Source organism: Lissotriton helveticus, chromosome 11 (genome assembly GCF_964261635.1).
Source record: "Lissotriton helveticus chromosome 11, aLisHel1.1, whole genome shotgun sequence".
NCBI classification, from domain to species: Eukaryota; Metazoa; Chordata; class Amphibia; order Caudata; family Salamandridae; genus Lissotriton; species Lissotriton helveticus.
The window spans coordinates 863,155,951-863,177,010 of record NC_136072.1 but is presented as its reverse complement, the minus strand read 5'-3'; the positions used below and the strand labels follow the sequence as shown (position 1 = coordinate 863,177,010).

Here is a 21,060-nt window from a genome sequence, read left to right as displayed (position 1 = left end):
CCTCTAATTTACCGCACAATCTATTGGTGTATGGGAAAGAAGAAATTCCCCTCTCCAGGTGTTCTGAAAATCTTCTTTATTGATGAAGATCAACAGAGCGTTCCAAGTCGGAAAAAATGTTACACAAGTTATAGACACTATAACTTCACAAGCCTGTAAGCACATAAAGCTTAATGGGAAACGTTCCAAAATATGGCCCCCTTTGATAATCTATAATTTTCTATAGTCAGTGGTCTTCGTACTCCTACAATTTCTACAGAAAATAAACACGCCCAGACTGGAGAAAACAAGTAGGGTCTGTGGTGATGGTCTTCACACAGCAGTCCATGATGAAAAGACCAGAACACCCACAGGCCAGGTCAGGGTTAATTGGACCAAAGGCATGGCTCTCTGGAGGCACAGTCATAGCAGGCAGTGGAATCTGCACATGTCCCCACCCAGGCACAGAGGTGCAATGGAAGGCAGCTGGTCGTGCAATGGGCCAGACTCAAGCAATCAGAGTATTTGTAGTAAGTATTTTTTCATATGTGTACATTCATCACCTGTGCAGTCAAAATATACATAAATGAATCAACATGTAAAAAAAAAAACATGTATTGCCATCAGAAAGACCACGTGGTGCCATCGGTCAAATCATAATACGGTGGGCAGGAGACCACCGGCTCAGCATTCATCTTGTGACCGCTGCGTAGGCGGTACAGGGCAAGACCTTCAAACCTGTACTCAGGCCCACAATCGTCAATGCGATAAAAAACATAGAAGTAGACGATAAACAAACTTGTAATAAAAAAACAAAGAATATTTGTAAAAAAAGGTTATGAATTCAGTGCCACCCCAAGTGATCACACAGTAAAGAAACACAAATGATGACTGATGGTGTGTGTCTATGCAGGGCAAACAACTGGGGTACAAATAAGATTCTGGGTTCAAGCTTATGAATCCATAGTACAGACACTTAATTTTTGGGACTAAACCTAGTCTGTTTGCTTAAGTGTCAACACCGTTTCGAACTATAAATTAGTTATAAGGTCATCATCAGGACAAAGAAACAATAGGAAGGTACCAGTGTACTTGTGTCAGCACCCTGGCGCGAGTGTTTGTGAAAGGTAGGCAGTAGCTTTTTACTAATTACCTGTTAGTCAGGTGAGGGCTACAAGTCACCTGTGGAACGAGAGAACTGTCAATACATTAAGACAGTTACATTCCGGTGGTATGAATGTCACTGTCCAGGATTAATAATACAAAATAATTAGGGAGTCACCCTTTATGGCGAAACGGGGAATGGGTTTATAGTCAACAAAAAAATAAAAGATTTTCCCTTTTCCTGGTTGTGGATGATAGAGCGGACTGCAATATACAGCCCTTCTATCACTGCGTTTAATCAGCAGCTGGGGGGTATGATCCGGTTTAAAGCGCACCACACAGTAACAAATTTACAGGGGAGCTAATCAGTATGGATCATATTCCTTTCTTACTTAAACATGCATAGTTATAACAAAATTCAGGGATATATGAGTGGTAAGACAAGAGGTAATGCTCAAATAATAGAGGTTAGGTTGATTTAAGTCAGTATATATATTTATCACAAAATTGATATTATACATTTTATTAACATTTCATAAAAACAAAATATCCATTTTATACAAAAGCATAATCATAAAACATTTTCTATTGAAAATTATAATTAAAAGAAAAAGCACAATAAACTGTCGACGCGGCGTTTCGGTGAACCAGTTGAACACCTTCTTCAGGACAATGCTTTCTATGGTTAAAAACAATCTATACAAAAGATGTAAACAGAAAAACTTTATTACTAAACATTCTATTCAACAGACCTCTTTATTCCATTTCTTAAAAAACTGTAATTATTCCAGTTAGTATTACCTCTGTCTTCTAAACATCTCTGTTTATACATTACATGTCATTTCATTCAACAATAAGAATATTCAACTACAAGGGGGGATCATCTATAGAAATCTATGAACAAAAGATCTATTTTAACTTCTACCATTTGTTGCCCCATGGTGTCTCATTTCTTGATCAGCTTTAGTATCCAGGTTTAGCATGCTAAACCATAAGATTCTCATTTTAGCTTTATTATATTTAGCTCTATGGTGTATGTCCACCAAATACTACTGGTATAGTTATGTTATGCCATTGTGATGGTCCTCTTGGAGTAATCATCATAAAAACGATTGTTTACTGTAAATCGTAGAATTGACTTACTTTGTATTTTATCAGGCAGGGTTTTGTATATCTTCTCTGCTGTTGAAGTTATTTCTCAAGCTGCTGGTTATTCATTACCAAATGTTAGGTATGGGAACAGAGATATCTTCACTGATTATTGATCGCTCGCTTGGTACATTTAAAGCGACAATTGTAAAGAATTTTTTTTTGCTGACCTTTGATTAGATAAACTTGGTCCTAGTTGGTATTTTTTCTTTTTTTCTTTTTTGAGTTGAACAGAAAATTCCCCTTCTGTGTTGTTTATTAAGATATTCATCTGTTCTGTTTTGGACTGCAACAAGTAAAAGTAATCAAAAAAGATAACATTTTAATCATTTTTATAACTGTCCAACCCTATTAGTTGCTACAAGGAGTTTCAAATGATAACGCTTACCTCTAGTACGTTATGCTAGGGGTCTTTAACAGGTTGGGTGTGGTTTAAGCATCAGGTAACTATAGAAAACATAACCATGCGTTATTAGTTGCCCACTTCTAACAGAAATAAATTCCATTATTCTCACTCTTCATTGTCCGTATTACCTTTTGATTGTTAACTGTGAGCAACCTTCTCCTTTTCTGGTTGATCAGCTTCTTGATCTCCCTGCTTTTATATTTTCAGGGATTCTATTTATCAAAAGATAGAAAAGATCAAATTTTGTTCTAATGGTCCCTTCTAATAGATTCAAGAAGAAGAGGTATTAAGAATAAGGCTCTAATTCCTTATTTTTGTAGTTGATTAACCTAAGGTTAAAACTATTATTTGAGAGGGCCAGCACTTACTCGTAAATTTCCTCGAAGCTACTTCCACACCGTCCTGTATCTGGGCTGCAACTGAGATCGTGGTTCAGTTTTACTCTCTTACTTATACTCTGGTTAATTGAATAACAAGCACCTAATTGATTCTGATTAGGAGAGTTTCAAGCGTTTGCCTGGCCTTATTCCTGTGAACACTTCGGCCATCTTGGAACATCTTCTACCTATTTGTTTAGATCTTTCTTGCCCAGGTTAGTATTCTATCTTAATACATTGACCTGTTGTTTTGGGTTCCACTTTTCTTCCCTATTAATGTAAAAGATCAAACAAGATCAAAAATACATTGTTGAAACCATCGCGGAGGTTCTAGCTTCACGTCTTTTAAATACTCATTTAACTAGAATTTTTTGTTTATTAATTTATTAATCAATTGTACTCAGGAGAATTGCCGTTTTTGCCCATTCCGCGGTTCCTATATGTTTTGATGGCTGTTTAAATATCTAGTTGGGTACTACCCAAACGCGATCTTTTTTATTGTGCTTTTTCTTTCAATTATAATTTTTAATAGAAAATGTTTTATGATTAGGCTTTTGTATAAAATGGATGATATTTTGTTTTTATGAAATGTTAATAAAATGTATAATATCAATTTTGTGATAAATAAATATACTGACTTAAATCAACCTAACCTCTATTATTTGAGCATTACCTCTTGTCTTCCCACTCATATATCCCTGAATTTTGTTATAACTATGCATGTTTAAGTAGGAAAGGAATATGATCAATACTGATTAGTTTCCCTGTAAATGTGTTACTGTGTGGTGTGCTTTAAACCTGATCATACCCCCCAGCTGCTGATTAAACGCAGTGATAGAAGGGCTGTATATTGCAGTCCGCTCTATCATCCACAACCAGGAAAAGGGAAAATCTTTTATTTTTTTGTTGACTGTCCAGGATTGAGCCTCAAATGATGGAAAATTCTGAATATTGAGTACAGCCCTGGAAAATTATGAAACTTCTTGTGACAGGAGCCAGAGTTCTGCCTGCTCTGCCTTTACCCCACATGGGAACATCCTGCAAGTGTATGTCTAGTAGGTTAATTTTATACATTTTTTATCCCCAGGCCCTTCCTCTGCAAAGAGAAGGCTATGCTCCTTGCACAGGCTTGTTATTCACTGTGAAGTTTGAATGGTGAGCTGGACCCCAAAATAGGTGATTATGCCATCAGTGTAACATAAAGCATGAATTCCATTAAAGATGGCTCAGAGAAATGTATCCAATTTTATAAGTGCATAAACAAACTCAAATTAAGTCAATCTGACTGTTAGAAATGGGGGTCTCTAGTTGGCAGAGGCAGGTACCTTTGTCCAAATAGGGACCTTTGCTTCTAGTCAGGGTAAGGGGGGATACATGATTTAGATAAACCCTGCTCATCCCCTTGGTAACTTGGCATGAGCGGACAGGCTTATCCCAAAGGCAATATGTAAAGTATTTGTATCAACACTCACAGTAACACAGTGATAACACCACAAATGGACACCACACCGGTTTAGAAAAGTAAAGTATCTTTATGCAAACATTAACAAGACCGAAACGAAAATCCAACATACAAGTATTAAGAAAAATGACTTTCAAAAGGTTTTAGCAACTGAGTCCATAGAAAACTATGGATGCGTGATTTCTTGCAAAGTACCTGTAGTTGCGAAAAAATTCACCAAGCCAAGCAGCCACAGCGATGGGAAGCGTTGAAAAACAAAGAGATGTGTTGATTCCCAAGACCCTCGTGGGTGCGATGCAACAGTTACTCTGTGCATAGGGGAGCAATGTATCTAGTCCGGTCTGTAGAGGGAATCGATGCATCTATTTTGGGATGACTACGATTCTTGGGTGATATGTTGTGGAAAACTTGCCGCACACGGACGATGCATGGAAATCTGGGATGCGTTTACGAATGAGGCGGCGAGCTGCGCTGAGTCGACCTTTTCAGCCGCAATCCCTTGATGGGTAGATTCTCTTGTTGTTGTGTTGCTTTCCAGTTCCCAGCAGCAGAAACAACCTCCAGAGGCCCCACACAGTCACAGGCACTCCTGGCAGGTCAGAACACCCAGCAAGGAAGTTCAGGGGAGCTTTGGGTGAAGTCTTTGTGTTCGTGAGACTTCAAAACAGGAGGCAAGCTCTATTCAAGCCCTTGGAGACTTTCCCCAAGCAGAGGACACTGCACACAGCATAGTCCTTCTTCTTTCTTTGGCATAAATAGCAACTACAGGCCAACCCAAGACACACAGCAAGGGCAGTACTTCTCATCAGTTTCTCCAGCTCTTCTCCTCAGCAAAGGTTCCTCTTGATTCCAGAAGTAGTCTAAAGTTCAGGGGTTTTGGGTCTTATACTTCTACCCCAAAATGTCTTTGTTCTCTTTGTGCAAGGGGCTCTGAGCCCAGTTCTGGGAGGCACTCTGCAAGTGTACAACAACATCCATTGTCAGTGTGAGCCTTGGCTCCAGACACACCAAAGGGGGGTGGAGCCAGCATTGTGGAAGGCCGGCACAGCCCTATTCAGGTACAGGTGCTACTCATCCTACCACTCCAAATGTAGATTAGCCCTATTCAACCTTGTGCTGACTAATTCAGGGAAGGCAGGACACACTTCAACCCCCACCCTCACCGGTGGCTGGCTGAGAGAATGCACCTCCTCAGCCTTTGTCACTCCAAAGCCAGACAGTCAAAACACATCCTAGCAGAAGCACACAGGATGGCTAAGCAAGAAAATATCTTTCTAAAAGTGGTATTTTCAGACACAGAATGTAAAAATCACCTTTCCTAAAAGATGCATCTTTAGATTCTGAGTTCAGGTATACTAAACCTTATTTTCCTATCTGGTCCCAGTGGTAAGTTATATTTATAAGATGTTATAAATTAACTTCCATGCTTTTCTATGGGGACAGATAGCCTTACAATGGTGAAAAATGAAATTGGCAGTATTTCACTATCAGGACATGCCACACACATCAGGGCATGTCTTACATTTCACATATACTGCACCCTTCCCACAGGGGTACCCTGGGCCTACTTTGGGGGTGACTGACATGTAAGAAAAGGGGAGGTTAGGACCTGGCAAGTGGGTTCACTTGCCAAGTCGAAATGGCAGTTAACAACTGCGTACAGACACTGCGGTGGCAGGTCTTAGTTACTGTTTCAGTACTACTTGTGTGGGTGGCACAATCAGTGCTGCAGGGCCACTAGTAGTATTTTATTTACCAGACCCGGCACAATCAGTGCACTTTAATCCAGATCCCATTCACCTCAAGGCTACTTGTGAGCAGACGCCATGCTGACACAGGCAAGCAATTCTTTCCTATCTCTCCACGTGTACAAGCATGTTTGAACACCTCACACACAACCTGCTCTGAACCCTTTATCCGTGTTGTACACAGCAGTTGATCTTATTTTAAAAGTGAGACACTGCCAGTTGCAGCTCATATGCATTTTAGCTGAATCTTACCCTTACCCTTCATCAGAGGGACCTAGTCACGTCAATGGTTTAAAAACAACTGTCTAATAGCTAAGCACTGTTTGGGTTTCATGGACCAGAATTTGTATTCCTACATGTGGCTGAGGCACAGATACAGTGAACGAGTAATTTGAGAGTTAACTGGGTTCTGAGAGCAGGCTGTAGTTGTATATATTTATCCATATCTCAGCGAGCAATGCTTTTATCTTATATGCTTATCAGATGTTTAAGCTGTTTTTTATGTATGTATAATGCATTAGATTCTGCAATCCCTAGCGATGTCAGAACTCTACTGTAATAAGTTATTACAGTTGAGTTCTGACATCAAAATGCCTGCTGCCAGAACCAGCAGCGGAGGTGGAAGGCAGGTCAGGTCACAAGCATAATTAAAGCAGCTTTTTAAAGAAACTAAAAACAAAGCCTTGCTTTTCTTTCTTCATCAGTACTTCGGAGACAAGCAGAAAGAACATGTTTATTTTTTGTACTCCTTAGATAATTACAGAAAAGGTAAAGTTAGAATCTTTCTGCATTTTTCTACAAAGTCGAACTATTGCAGTTTTTTTTAACTGACTTGTATTGCACTGTTTCTAATCTCTTTTTGCAACAAATATCTAACCGTTTTTGATGTGTTTTAATTTGACACTTTAAGTTGTGTTTTTATTCTTCATGTTTGCAAACATGTTCTCTCCTTTATATGAAAGAGTTTCTCATTAAGGTTCTAATTGTTTTCAGGGAAAGGTAATGGTGTTTCCATGTTTTAATGAGAGAAAGTAAACCCTGAGCTAACTTGATGAGGATATTGCAAGTCACCTCGGAGTTTCATAACCTTATAAAGGAATTCGCTCTTTGGCCTCGTTCCACTATATGATTATGGAACTCCTCACTGACTCGCAGTATCAAGAGGTACCTTTTATGAGGAATCCACTGTTTTTAAATCACTCATTCACTTCTTTGGGTTTAGTACCATGATATCAACATTTAAATAAATAAGTTAAAAAATTACCCCTTGTATTTATTTTTAAGCATAATGTATTTAACTTTATTCTTTTTTAAGCTAATGCTCTGATGTCATAGCAGGGGTTATAGGATTATACCTCCTTTAATCCTTTGATGTTTTTCAATTTTTGGAAGTACGTATAGAGTTACTTTAACAGTAATCTCATTGAGACAGAATGAAGGCTCTTGCAGCTTCGCTTGACAAGTGAATCAAAGGAGAGCGAGAATCCTCCTTAACATCATTAGCTCTAATGTTTTGTTGAAGATGACTGTGTAGAACTGAGAGTATATGAGAGCTCAAAATAAAAAAGGATACCCAGACGTTTTGTAATTGGGTTGGGGCATATGCCTCTTCCAAACAAAGACATTCAAACCAATGTACCTCTATCAGTGTATAGATCGCTGACTTGTAAAGATGCATGTAAAGTTCTGATTCATCCGGCACTGGATGCTCAATGACGTGATGTTTTTGTGATTCTCCTGTTATTTCTGCAATGACATTTACATGTGTTTGTTATACATGCACCTTTGGGAATGTACCTGATAGTGTCAAGTTATCTCCCCTAGTGTTTGCACCTAAGTTGTGTGAGTATCTGGTAATATAAAATTATTCCAGCTAGTGGTTGCATGCAAATCCTGAGAAGAGCTGATGATAGATATGGACACTCTGGGGCTCTCCACTTAAAAGCATTTTTTGGAGGGTGTGAAGGATAGAATTCTGGCTCGCTGCAGTGTGTCACACAGAAACAAGTGAATCTTTTCTGAAGATAGGTTACTTACTCTGAACAAAATTCCAAACTGCTCAGTAGTAGTTTAAGATCAGCTGTGTCTTATGTCACCAACAGGTCAAGGTGGATCAAGAATACAGGAAGTGGAATTATCAAAGGCTGCCAGAAGATCCTCTCTTATGTTGATCAACGTTGTCTCTGAACTTGCTTGTGGTCTGATCCCTGACTGACAATTGTGTAGCAGCTGAGGAGATTTTGACTTTGGTGTTTCTTTTATGACCATTACCTCTGCAATTCTTTCCACGGTAAGGGAGATTGAATGTAGAATGATAGAAGAGATCTGAGGGATAGCTGTAGCAAGTGGTAATAATTGCATGCATGTATTCGTTAGGAATTGCCAAGTGTTTAAGATAAGGATTCAAAATATCTGTTAAATCTAGTAGAAGAATGTTTGAACATTTGGATGCTTACTCACTGGTTCCAAGGCAGTTTCGTTAGTCTAAATAAGTAACAATTAGCCAATGAAGAGCATGCCGTTTTTTCATTACACTGATTTGAGTTTTAAAATTTAGGGGCCGATTAGGATGGCGGACGGAAATGGGTACTGTCCGCCATGGTGGGGGAAATTTTACTCCCGGCTGCGCCGCGGAGAAACCGCGGTTGGGATTAGGATATTCATGTCACGAAACTCCGACCGCGGCGGACGGAACACAACCAACACCGTCCGCGGTGGACGGAACACAACCAAGTCCGTCCGCGGCGGACGGAGTCCAATGAACAACCACTGCCGCGGACGGAAATGACCGCGGAAAATAAAACATGTACCGCCATCCCTGAGAATACTCCGTGGCCGCAATTAGGATAAATCCGCCCGTACAACGGAACTCACAGCCATCCACGTCCGCGGCGGAAACAATGCAACGAGAACCACAGCATCAGGGCGGAAGGCCAACACGCACAACATCCCTAGCGCCTAACAAATGTATGAAAGTGCACCGCAAGTCCTAAGCAAACATACGAACATTGACAAGGCCCCCCCCCCAGCACAAGCCACCATGACACGTCCCAATTATCCAATAATGCACACAAGTCAACACGCCCACCTACCACCTGACTGCAAACAACCATCGAGACACGACTATAAAAAGACACCCCCACACAACCACAATCCCTTGCACCACAGCATTGCTGCCAGCAAGAGGGCCATTCGAGACACTGCTAACTCACATAAAATCACATAGAAGACACCCACCCACCACCCTACCACACAAACACCCACCACACAAATCCTACACATCACACACCACACACCTGCACCTCCCAACTCACTCAACTCACACACTGAGCACCACACACCATGGCACCCAAAAAAAACCCCAAATTCACGGAGACAGAGTTGCGGGTAATGGTAGATGAAATTATCCGTGTGGAGCCCAACATCTTCGGGGCCCAAGTCCAGCAGACGACCGTGGCGCAAAAGAACCACATGTGGGACAGGATCGTCACTCGTGTGAATGCGTCGGGGACTGTGCCGAGGACCAAGCACGACATTCAGAGGCGGTGGCATGACCTTAAGACCAGGGTCAAGGGCATCCGAGCGAAAAACCACGCCAGAGCCAATCTTACTGGCGGTGGCACACCCCCGGAGCCCATACCCTACACCGATTGGGAGGAGAAGGTGCTGGTGATACTACACCCAGAGAGCCTAGACGGCCTTGACGAAGGAGAAGAGACTGGTGAGTACAAACCAAGCACCACGATCAGCACGACATGGTCAGGCTCACACAACTGAGAAGAAACATCCCCCACGCCCCAACCCATGCACGTCGGACACCAACACACTAACATGTCCATGGCTCCCAACAGGCCCCCATGTTCACGGGGAGGGTGGTGGTGGTGGTGGCGGTGGTGGAGGGTGGGGTGTGTGAGAGGCCCAAACTACAACTCCCAACAGGCCCCCATGTGCACGTGGAGGGTGGCGGTGGTGGAGGGTGGGGTGTGTGAGAGGCCCAAACTACAACTCCCAACAGGCCCCCATGTTCACGGGGAGGGTGGTGGTGGTGGTGGCGGTGGTGGAGGGTGGGGTGTGTGAGAGGCCCAAACTACAACTCCCAACAGGCCCCCATGTTCACGGGGAGGGTGGTGGTGGTGGTGGCGGTGGTGGAGGGTGGGGTGTGTGAGAGGCCCAAACTACAACTCCCAACAGGCCCCCATGTTCACGGGGAGGGTGGTGGTGGTGGTGGCGGTGGTGGAGGGTGGGGTGTGTGAGAGGCCCAAACTACAACTCCCAACAGGCCCCCATGTTCACGGGGAGGGTGGTGGTGGTGGTGGCGGTGGTGGAGGGTGGGGTGTGTGAGAGGCCCAAACTACAACTCCCAACAGGCCCCCATGTGCACGTGGAGGGTGGCGGTGGTGGAGGGTGGGGTGTGTGAGAGGCCCAAACTACAACTCCCAACAGGCCCCCATGTGCACGGGGAGGGTGGCGGTGGTGGTGGAGGGTGGGGTGTGTGCGACAGGAAACAGAAATGTCTACAAATCAATGTAACCATGTACTGTCCACATTACTGACCTGCTCGATCTTGTCCCTCAGGTGATCGTCAACTGACTGGGGAAAGCAGTACCCGGCCGCCAGCCTCGCCTCCCACACCTACAGGACTCTCTGCCGACGACGACACAGGCAGCTCCGGGGCGGAGGATGGAGCGGGACCAAGCACGCAGCCAGGGCCATCTGGCTCACAGGGACTCCCGGGACCAACCAACGTCGCATGTGTGACTCCCGCGGCACCCGTCTCTGTGATCTGCACAGTCCCCACCACCACCAGTACCACCAGTACCACCAGTACCACCACTACCACCACTACCACGAGCACCACGACTCCTGCCGGTGCCACCCAGCATGACCCAGCGCGCAACGCTGGTCCAACCGCCCCACACACAAGCAGGGTGAGTGGGCCACAAACACAGGCAACGGGACAACTGCCAATCAGGCGACCCACACACCGCCGGTCAGAGGAGGGACAGCTACCCGAGCCAGTGGCACAGTCCCTACAAGCTCTTGCCAGGTGCCAGGCCTCATACGACCGGTCCCAGGCAAACGCTGATCGTGTTCACGAGGACTCAGTGGACAACACCAACAGCCTGCGCGAGATCTCTGGCATCCTTGGCCAGATGTTGGTGATCATGGGCCAGCAGGCAACGATGTGGAGGGAATGGGTTGCCCGGAACAACCCCCCCCCCCCTCCACCATGTGTGTCAGCGCCACCGCCACCGTCACCTCCGCCTCCCCCGTCACCTCCGCCTCCGCCTCCACCGCCGCCACCACCACCTGAGCCCCTGGCGACGGATGTGGCCCATCACCAACCTGCCCTCCCAGCTGCCTCTGTACCACCTCCGAGACGGAGGGGGCGGCCGAGGCAGGAAGTTGCTGAGAGCAGTGTTGGAGCGCCAGGCACACGCTCCAAGAGGGGACGACCTTGACAATGCCACTGCCTGTGCCAGACATTCACCCTGCAAACCATCCTGTCCCACATAGACAATCATTGCCACTGGTCTGCTGGACTAGCCTGACACCCCCCAATGTGGTGTCAGCACGGAAATTTCATCTGCCATTACCTACAACTCCAACTCCCTCCCTCCCACTTACTTGTAAATATTCACCAGCACAAAAGCACAACCTGTCAATAAATTGCATTTACTCACACAATGATGTTTTGCCTCCATGTTTATTCACATGATTGCCATCAGATACAGACGTAAACAGGTACAGGGATCATAGTCGCACATGATCATGGCGCTGCGGGAGTGACCTAGAGAAAACCAGAGACAGCAAACACACGTCAGTAAAGAGATTCACACACATCACAACACAATGCACAGCAACATTACACAAACGACAACCATCACACAAGCATGGGATGGGAGCACACACATCATGGACACTCCTATGTCCAAAGACATGAAGACACACATGTGCAACCATCACAAACCACACCCAGCTGAATAACCCCATATCCACACAACACCAGAAAACATACATGAGGCATTGTCAACCGCCACTAGAGGTAGATACTCACATTCAAGGGAAGTAGCGATCAATGAGCTGGCGCCTCTGGTCCACACCTTCCTCCTCACCACTATCCTCATCAGTCGACATGGGTGGGATGGGAGGCCGAGGAACTCCTTCGTCTTCAGGGTCCAACAGCAGTTCAATGTCATTGCGTACTGCCAGGTTGTGGAGCATGCAGCAGGCAATCACGATCTTGCATACTTTTCCTGGTGAGTAAGGCAGTGCCCCTCCGGTCTTATCGAGGCACCGAAACCTAGACTTCAGCAGTCCAAAGGTACGTTCGATGACTCTCCGTGTCCTTCCATGTGCCTCATTGTACCGCATTTCACCCGCCGTCCTCGGATTACGTAGGGGACTGAGGAGCCAGGGCCGGTTTGGGTAAGCCGAGTCGCCTATGTAGGGGGATGACAGAGACAAACATCAGAACAAGATATGGTGGGTACCCCATGCAACACAGAGATCACAAGAGTCCCCACTGCACACTCACCAACAAGCCACGCTTGACCGGGTGGCAGATTTGCCATGAGTCGTGGGACATTGCTGGTTCGCATGATGTGGGCGTCATGTGCGGATCCAGGAAATCTTGCACACACATGGGAGATGATGTTGCTCGCCAGGCACACCACCTGCACGTTCAGCGAATGAAAGTGTTTGCGATTCCTGAACACTTGTTCGCGTGCCCGTGGTGGAATGAGCGCGATGTGCGTGCCATCAATTGAGCCCACAACGTGAGGTATGTGGCCCAGTGCATAGAAACCAGCTTTGACAGCTGGCAACTCTTCCGGACGTGGGAAATGTATGTACTCATCCTTGTACAGCATCATAGCTGTTAACACATCCCGAAGAACCGTGCTGAACATTGCCTGTGACATACCCCCGGCACCTCCAACTGTATACTGAAATGTGCCAGTAGCGAAGAAATGTAGTACCGCCATGACCTTTGCAGTGGGTGTAAACGAGCCAGGATACGTTCTACGTGGCTGCAGATGAGGAGCCAATTGAGCCACAAGCTCCAGCAACCGACGTCGATCCAGCCTGAATTTCCGAATCACCTCCTCGTCTACCATATCCTCCAGCTGAGTGTATGGGCGATGCACATTTGGAGCCCTCCTGTGTGGGAGAGAGATGTAACTTAGGTCAACGTACAAACGACGCATACGTGTACAACTCCATCACATGTGTACCTTACTGACATAACTCCAGTCGTCACCCTAATGTATCGTAGACACATCACAGACACTCATGCAACTGCATGCACACAAACGATAAGTTTACACACGCCATGTCATCAAGCACAAATGCCACCACCAATGATGATGTGCATACGGTAATGACATGCATGGTGACAGAACGTATAAATCACATACACGGAATGCATGTGTACCACCACCACTGTAGTCACCTCGACACAACAATAAACCGACAACAGATGCATGAATTGGCCACACAGCCGTGATGTACTGTGTAGTTGTGAAGATGTAACAACGTCTGTAGGGTCAAACCCGACGTCAACACGTACGAATGCACATCTGTTGGCCATTGTGTGCCGACCGATGTCCATTGTATGGACACACATGCTATATTGTATGACATATGACCTTTCACAATCACGCTCACATCCCTCATGACGCAACTGCACACAACACATCACGGTGCAGCGTCTGACAAGATCACATATTTGGCGCCGCCATGGCGGTGCTCAACTTCCGCTACTTCCCAAAGGCAGAATGCGGCCTGCGTCCCTCTTCCCATTGGCTGCATGTGCAGGGACCGTGACGGGCACACATCGGCAACCGCACGTGCAAGCTTCAGGCACGGATGCTTCAGTTGCAACAATGTACTATCACTGGCGCCTCCATGGCGGGGCACGTACACAGCGGGGGAGGTGCAGGCCTATACACCCTGCAGATGTACTCAATGGACATGCCAGTTCATGACCCCCCTTACAGTCACCTTGCATCATCCACCGTACACCGGCCGGAGCGGCCGGCCCATGAACAACCGCCGTGCCCGGCCATGAACAACCGCCGTGCCCGGCCATGACCACAACCGCCATGGCCGGGCACGGCCATGAACAACCGCCGTGCCCGGCCATGAACACAACCGCCATGGCCGTGCCCGGCCATGAACAACCGCCGTGCCCGGCCATGAACAACCGCCGTGCCCGGCCATGAACAACCGCCGTGCCCGGCCATGAACAACCGCCGTGCCCGGCCATGAACACAACCGCCATGGCCGGGCACGGCCATGAACAACCGCCGGTCCCGGCCATGGCGGTTGTGTTCATGGCCGGGCACGGCGGATGTTCATGGCCGTGCCCGGCCATGGCGGTTGTGTTCATGGCCGGGCACGGCGGATGTTCATGGGCCGGCCGCTCCGGCCGGTGTACGGTGGATGATGCAAGGTGACTGTAAGGGGGGTCATGAACTGGCATGTCCATTGAGTACATCTGCAGGGTGTATAGGCCTGCACCTCCCCCGCTGTGTACGTGCCCCGCCATGGAGGCGCCAGTGATAGTACATTGTTGCAACTGAAGCATCCGTGCCTGAAGCTTGCACGTGCGGTTGCCGATGTGTGCCCGTCACGGTCCCTGCACATGCAGCCAATGGGAAGAGGGACGCTGGCCGCATACGGCCAATCGCAAGTAGCGGAAGCTGTGCACCGCAACAACAGGGCCAGTCATTGGCCCATTTCACGATCACGCTTCCAGGGCTGACCAATTGCTGGCGACGTATGCCACTGACACGTGCTGAGGGCCCTATATATGTGTCTTGGCCAACATGAAACTTCCTACCCTGGGGACCAGTGCTGCCTGTGACCATCACCTCGACCTGCTGCTGCTGCTGCTGAGCTGACCACCGACTGCTGCCTGTGACCATCACCTCGACCTGCTGCTGCTGCTGCTGAGCTGACCACCGACTGCTGCTCTAGTGCCATACTCCGTGATCTTGCCATGTCGAGTGGCAAAGAGATCCGGTCTCGACCCTTCACCGCCGCGGAGCTTGATGTCCTCGTGGACGGTGTACTCCGCAACTATGGACGCCTCTACGGCGCACCGGGACGGGTGGTAAGTGCAGTGTGGGACATGTTGGTGTGCATGAGGGGGCCAAATGATCAGGCCTATTTATATCTTAGCTGTGTAGTGTGGGCTAGACATATGTTCCTGATTGTGCATGGCTGCTGACAGTAACGTCTTGCCCCTATGTGTGTGACAGGCCACCTGTCCACTGACTTAAACCCTTTTGTCTCCCATCATGGTAGGTCAAGCTGCACCTTCGCAAGGACCTGTGGAGGACCATAGCACGGGAAGTACGGGCATTGGGGGTGTGCAACAGACGACATACACACTGCCACAAACGCTGGGACGACATTTCCAGGCTGAGCAAGAATGTAGCGGAAGTAACACTGGGCCTGATTCCAAGGACGCCCCGTCTGGCCCGACGCTCCATGACCCCTCTCATGCACCGTATCATTGCAGTGACGCATCCTGACCTGGCCGAACGTCTGAGTGCCGATCAACAGCAAACTAGCGGTGAGCATACTGTCTGTGTAGGAAACTTGTGAGTGCTATGCATGTATTGGTGCACAGACACACTATTGAGTTCCGTGTTGCGTATGTATGCCTGTGATGCCATTTTGGTCCCATTGGGTGGTACTCATTTGACATCCAGGTCCGCCATGTTGACACGCCACTTGCTTAGTAGTTGAGTGTTAAAGCACATCCCCTAGTGGTCCATGTCCCCATGGCAGAAAATGTGAGGATGACTGGTAGGGGTGGGCCATGTGCAGGCTGAGGGCTCATGAACCTTTGTCTGCTATGTGATTTGGCTATCCTGTTCCTTCTGTACGTGAGTGTGCCCATGACTCACACATCTTTTCTGTGCATTTCAGCTTTGACAGAGGACGCTCAGCCACAGACGGTGGAGAGTAGCCGAGGAAATGAGTCCGGCTCAGACTTCGCACACACGCAGACTGACACGGAGGAGGCCAGCGCCGGAGAGGGGGACAGGACCGTCCCTGAGGACTCGCATGTGGAGACACCATCGTCCTCCTCGTCGGACACTCTTGGTGAGCCTGCACTGTTGTCACAGACTGGGAGTGGGCACTCATCACCTTCTGTCGGAAGACAGCACACAGGGCCCACACTTCCGCCAACTGCACCATGTATTGTTCGTGGCCGAAGGAGTAGGGGGAGCAGAGTGGCGTTCGGTGCAGGCACCGCTGCCCCTGCCACGGTGAGCCAAAATGCACTGTGTGCTGAGGCCGTTGATCTGCTGCGACAGCTGTGTGTGGGTCAGACCAATATGACAAATGCTTTCCAGGATCCTGATAGGAAGTTGGGGCAGGTGGTGGCATTCATGGAAGGGATGCATGGCGATCTTGCAGGTCTACACAGGACAGTGCAGTCATTGGCAAGCAGTGTGTCGTCTGCAATAGTACAGTCGAATGAACAGGGTGCTACTTCTGTTTCCCCATCTACACCGCTGGATGTCTCAGGGGGTAGTGATTATTCAGAGCAGGACTCAAATACAGGTTATTGCACTAGAAGCAGCGTCAGACAGCACGTCAGGGCACGCAGGGCACAGACCCCATCCCCTAGATCAGCTAAATCTGTTCAGGTACACGACGTCAGATGCACTGGAGTACACACACAGGATCCACAAGTGTTGTTGGGGGACATGCCTTCCGGAGCTACACAGGCATTCAACACGAAAGGTACTCCGAAGGCAAGGGATACTCACATGTCCATGGACTGTTCCTTGGACAAGGCCAGTCAGAAGACAAAGGCACCTACTGAGAGCAGGGAGACTCCCAAGAGCAGGCCCACAGCAGAGGTAAGGGACACTCCCAAGGACAGTGAGAAGACTAAGGCACCTACTGAGAGCAGGGAGACCCCCAAGAGCAGGCCCACAGCAGTGGATAGGAACACTCCCAAGGACAGTGAGAAGACTAAGGCACCTACTGAGAGCAGGGAGACCCCCAAGAGCAGGCCCACAGCAGTGGATAGGAACACTCCCAAGGACAGTGAGAAGACTAAGGCACCTACTAAGAGCAGGGAGACTCCCAAGAGCAGGCCCACATCAGTGGATAGGAACACTCCCAAGGACAGTGAGAAGACTAAGGCACCTACTAAGAGCAGGGAGACTCCCAAGAGCAGGCCCACATCAGTGGATAGGAACACTCCCAAGGACAGTGAGAAGACTAAGGCACCTACTAAGAGCAGGGAGACTCCCAAGAGCAGGCCCACAGCAGTGGATAGGAACACTCCCAAGGACAGTGAGAAGACTAAGGCACCTACTAAGAGCAGGGAGACTCCCAAGAGCAGGCCCACATCAGTGGATAGGAACACTCCCAAGGGCAGCGACACACACAGGGAGCAGGTGTCTGCTGGAGGCAGGTGCACCACAGACGACAAGTCTGCTGGCAGGAACAGGGCGGCGAGCAGGGCACAGGCTACATCCAGAGACAACACTCCACCTAAGGATAAGGCACATCCTACGGACAAGGCATCTAGCATGGACAATGGCGCAATCAAGGACAGGCATACTTCACCCCTGGCTGCACTGAGGCTGATGTTTTCTACTAAACGCCAAACTGATGTCTCCGCGGCGGAGTCCCCCCATACCTCCACTCCCATCCAGGCCAGTCAGAAGCAGAGGAGGGTGTCCCCTGTTGTTGCATCCCCCATTACACATCATTCCGAGTCCAGGCGGCAGGCACAGAGCAAACGACAAGCAGGCTCCAGCACGTCCCCCGAAACCAGATCCCCGGCAGCAGTTGCTCCACCTATGCTGGGTGGTGATTCTTTGGAGTCCCCACCACTTGCCAGTCCTGTCCTGTCCAGGGTGCACTCACACCTCCCTAAGAAACGCAGACACACACCATTGACACCTGCAAACCCCGATTTGGCTCTAGGTGAGCTATCCCCAGCTCCCAGGCCCACCCTGCCTCCTGGCCCATACAGCCCTGTGGCTCATCATTTCAGTTGTCCCAGTGGCGCCGGTGCAGTTGACTCTCATGTATCAGATGGTGGCACAGTGTCAGTTGTGCCCTCTCCTGTTGCAGGTCCTGGCAGTGTATCTGGGTCTATGGCTCACGTGTCAGTTAGAAGATCTGTGGCTGTGTTGCACACTCCTGTTTCTGGTGCTGGCAGTCTGTCTGGGTCAGTGGCTCACGTGTCAGTGACTACATCTGTGGCTGTGTCTCACACTCCTGTTGCTGGTGCTGCCAGTGTGTCTGGGTCCGTGGCCCATGTGTGTGTCACTCGGGCTGTGGCTGTGTCTCACACTCCTGTTGCTGGTGCTGCCAGTGTGTCTGGGTCCGTGGCCCATGTGTGTGTCACTCGGGCTGTGGCTGTGTCTCACACTCCTGTTGCTGGTGCTGCCAGTGTGTCTGGGTCCGTGGCCCATGTGTGTGTCACTCGGGCTGTGGCTGTGTCTCACACTCCTGTTGCTGGTGCTGCCAGTGTGTCTGGGTCCGTGGCCCATGTGTGTGTCACTCGGGCTGTGGCTGTGTCTCACACTCCTGTTGCTGGTGCTGCCAGTGTGTCCGAGGCAGGTAGTTCACGCAGTCCCCCCTGATTCTGTGATGTGACGTGCTGTACACTTCACTCAAATGTTAATTCACATGGTGTGTCCATTGAGAACTGCGTGGCACTCTTGTGGTCCCTGTGACGGGTTGGTAGGGACACGTAGTTGTGCTGCCTCTGATGTACCTGCTCTGTAATGCACAATGCCCTGTTGATGCTCTGATACTGCATGCTGCCCTCTCGTTACCTGCTATGTTGTACCTGCTCTGGTGCCCACTTTGCCCATGTTCACGCATACACTGTGATTTGACCCCTATTATTTGACAATAAAGGTAGTCTATCAAGTCTCGTGGTCTGTCGTTGTCATTCCTGCTTGCGTACTACAAATGTGTATTCGTATATGCTTCTCATCAGTGGTTTCGGTAACATGACACTCCCCCTCCCTACGTCACGTCCCTTGCTGGTATTCCCCTCCAGACAGCCAATGGTTTGTACCTTACCTGCGTCGTCGTCCATAGTAGGCCATGACTAGGACGTGGTGGATCGCGAAGAGCATCGGGAAAGCGTGTAGCGCCGGGTCCATGGTGGTGGTCAGCTTGCGGTGGGTATCTCGGCTGTGTCACCTATGTTCGCTGTGGGGATTCCGCCGTGTTAAGACAGGTTGTTTTTCCGCAGCGGTTTTATGTGTGTTTTCCGCCATCTTGATTTGGGGGACGGTCTTCGACGTCAGTGCGTACGGCGGAGCGTCCGGATGTGTTCCGTCCGCCGCGTGGTCGTGTGTAGTTGGCCGGCGGAGCGTGTTTTTCCGTCGCGGACGGAAATTTGACACGTTTTCCTATCCTGATATGGCGGACGGAGTATCCGCGGCAGGCGGACACGGAAAAGGCTTTTTCCGCCTACTCCAGGGCCGCGGTGGCTCTTCCGTCCGCCATCCTGATCGACCCCTTAATTTGTATTGTTGACAAATGCTTACATGTCTTCAAAGAGTTCAGATGTGTAAAAAAGAACAGACAAAGAGAGAAGAAGATTCAGTATCCTCCTTGCACAATCGGAACATTTCTTTTGTTTCATTAATGCTGAAACCAATGAGATTTGAGTAGAGAGCTTTTTTGTTCTCACCACCTCTTTCACAAACTCAAATGCATCGGGAAGCAGTTTTTACCCACTTGGGCCATGTTTTTTATTCAGTTGAGCTTAAGTTCTCAGTCTTCTGCTTTTAGGTCGAGTCTGAGCAGCGCATGCGCTGCTCTGGAGCCATTCTCTATTTGAGTATGGAGTTGAAGCTCCATCCACTCTCCGCCCATATTTTTCATTGGCTTGAGTCATTGTCTTTTGTAAATGCTGGCATCTGAGTCATTAAGAGGCTTGTTAGTCCATCCTTAGTACGCCCTTGTCTTCATTTGTCACCTCCAATGAGGACTGGCCCATTTACTTCTGTTGGTACACAGTCTTATTTAGTCTTAAGCACTATTTACTTTCACGAGTTTCTCCTACTGCAGGCACAACATGCTTTCCTGCAACATTCACAGCGCCATGCGTGCTTTCACTTTCCAAGCAGCCCGGGACAATGGCTGCCGCTTCTTAGAAATTAAATAGGTCTCGCATTTACAAGAGTTTCAGCTATTGGCATTGTAAATGATAATGCCTTTTATCTATGTAATCATTATCAAAACAAATTAAAAAAAAGGCATTGTCATTTACAATGCCAATAGCTTAAACTCTTGCAAATGTGAGGCCTATTGCTTCACAAATGCTTGTCTGTTTTTGCTGGTGCCTACCTAAGCCATTTTATTTGCCTAATGACCTGGTTCAATTGTCGTTATGATGGATAGTTCTATTTGTTTAGCGTAGCATGTGATATTTCATTGCAAATTCTCTATAAATCGGGTTAAGATGAGCTCTAATTATTAGGCCTAGGCTGTGAATTCCGTTCCGCTGCCGGAATTGGGGTAATTTCGCGTTTCGTGGAGAACACCAAATTGGCAAAAATTCAGCGACCCGCGGCCTCACAGAACTTTTTGCTTATTTGCTCTTTCAAAAGGTGTGTTGGCAAGATATTTCTCCCCAAGCACGCAAATAGCATTTGCACACAGGAAAAATGCCGCATGAACGGGCGGAACAAGCAATTCCGCATGTTCGCGGAACTTTTGCCTGCTCGCGGAGATTGATAAGACGGGTGAAATATTGTACCACATGGGGCATGACATAAGAACAGATGCTTAATTTGTGCAATTTGTGTGTAAAGTGTGTGCGTG

At 48.1% G+C, this 21,060-nt stretch overlaps 1 protein-coding gene across 5 annotated transcripts in view; it reads left to right on the top strand.

The window, feature by feature from the left end:
* RTN4R (reticulon 4 receptor) overlaps positions 1-21,060 on the top strand; it is a 906,839-nt gene that overhangs the window by 144,443 nt on the left and 741,336 nt on the right. For 4 of the 5 annotated variants that reach the window (XM_078665916.1, XM_078665918.1, XM_078665917.1 and 1 more), the window contains exon 2: positions 8,328-8,515. The exons of the other annotated variant lie outside the window; for it this stretch is intronic. The gene's annotated coding sequence lies outside the window, so the exon portion shown is untranslated. The remainder of the gene's footprint in view (positions 1-8,327; positions 8,516-21,060) is intronic. 5 annotated transcript variants of the gene reach the window in all.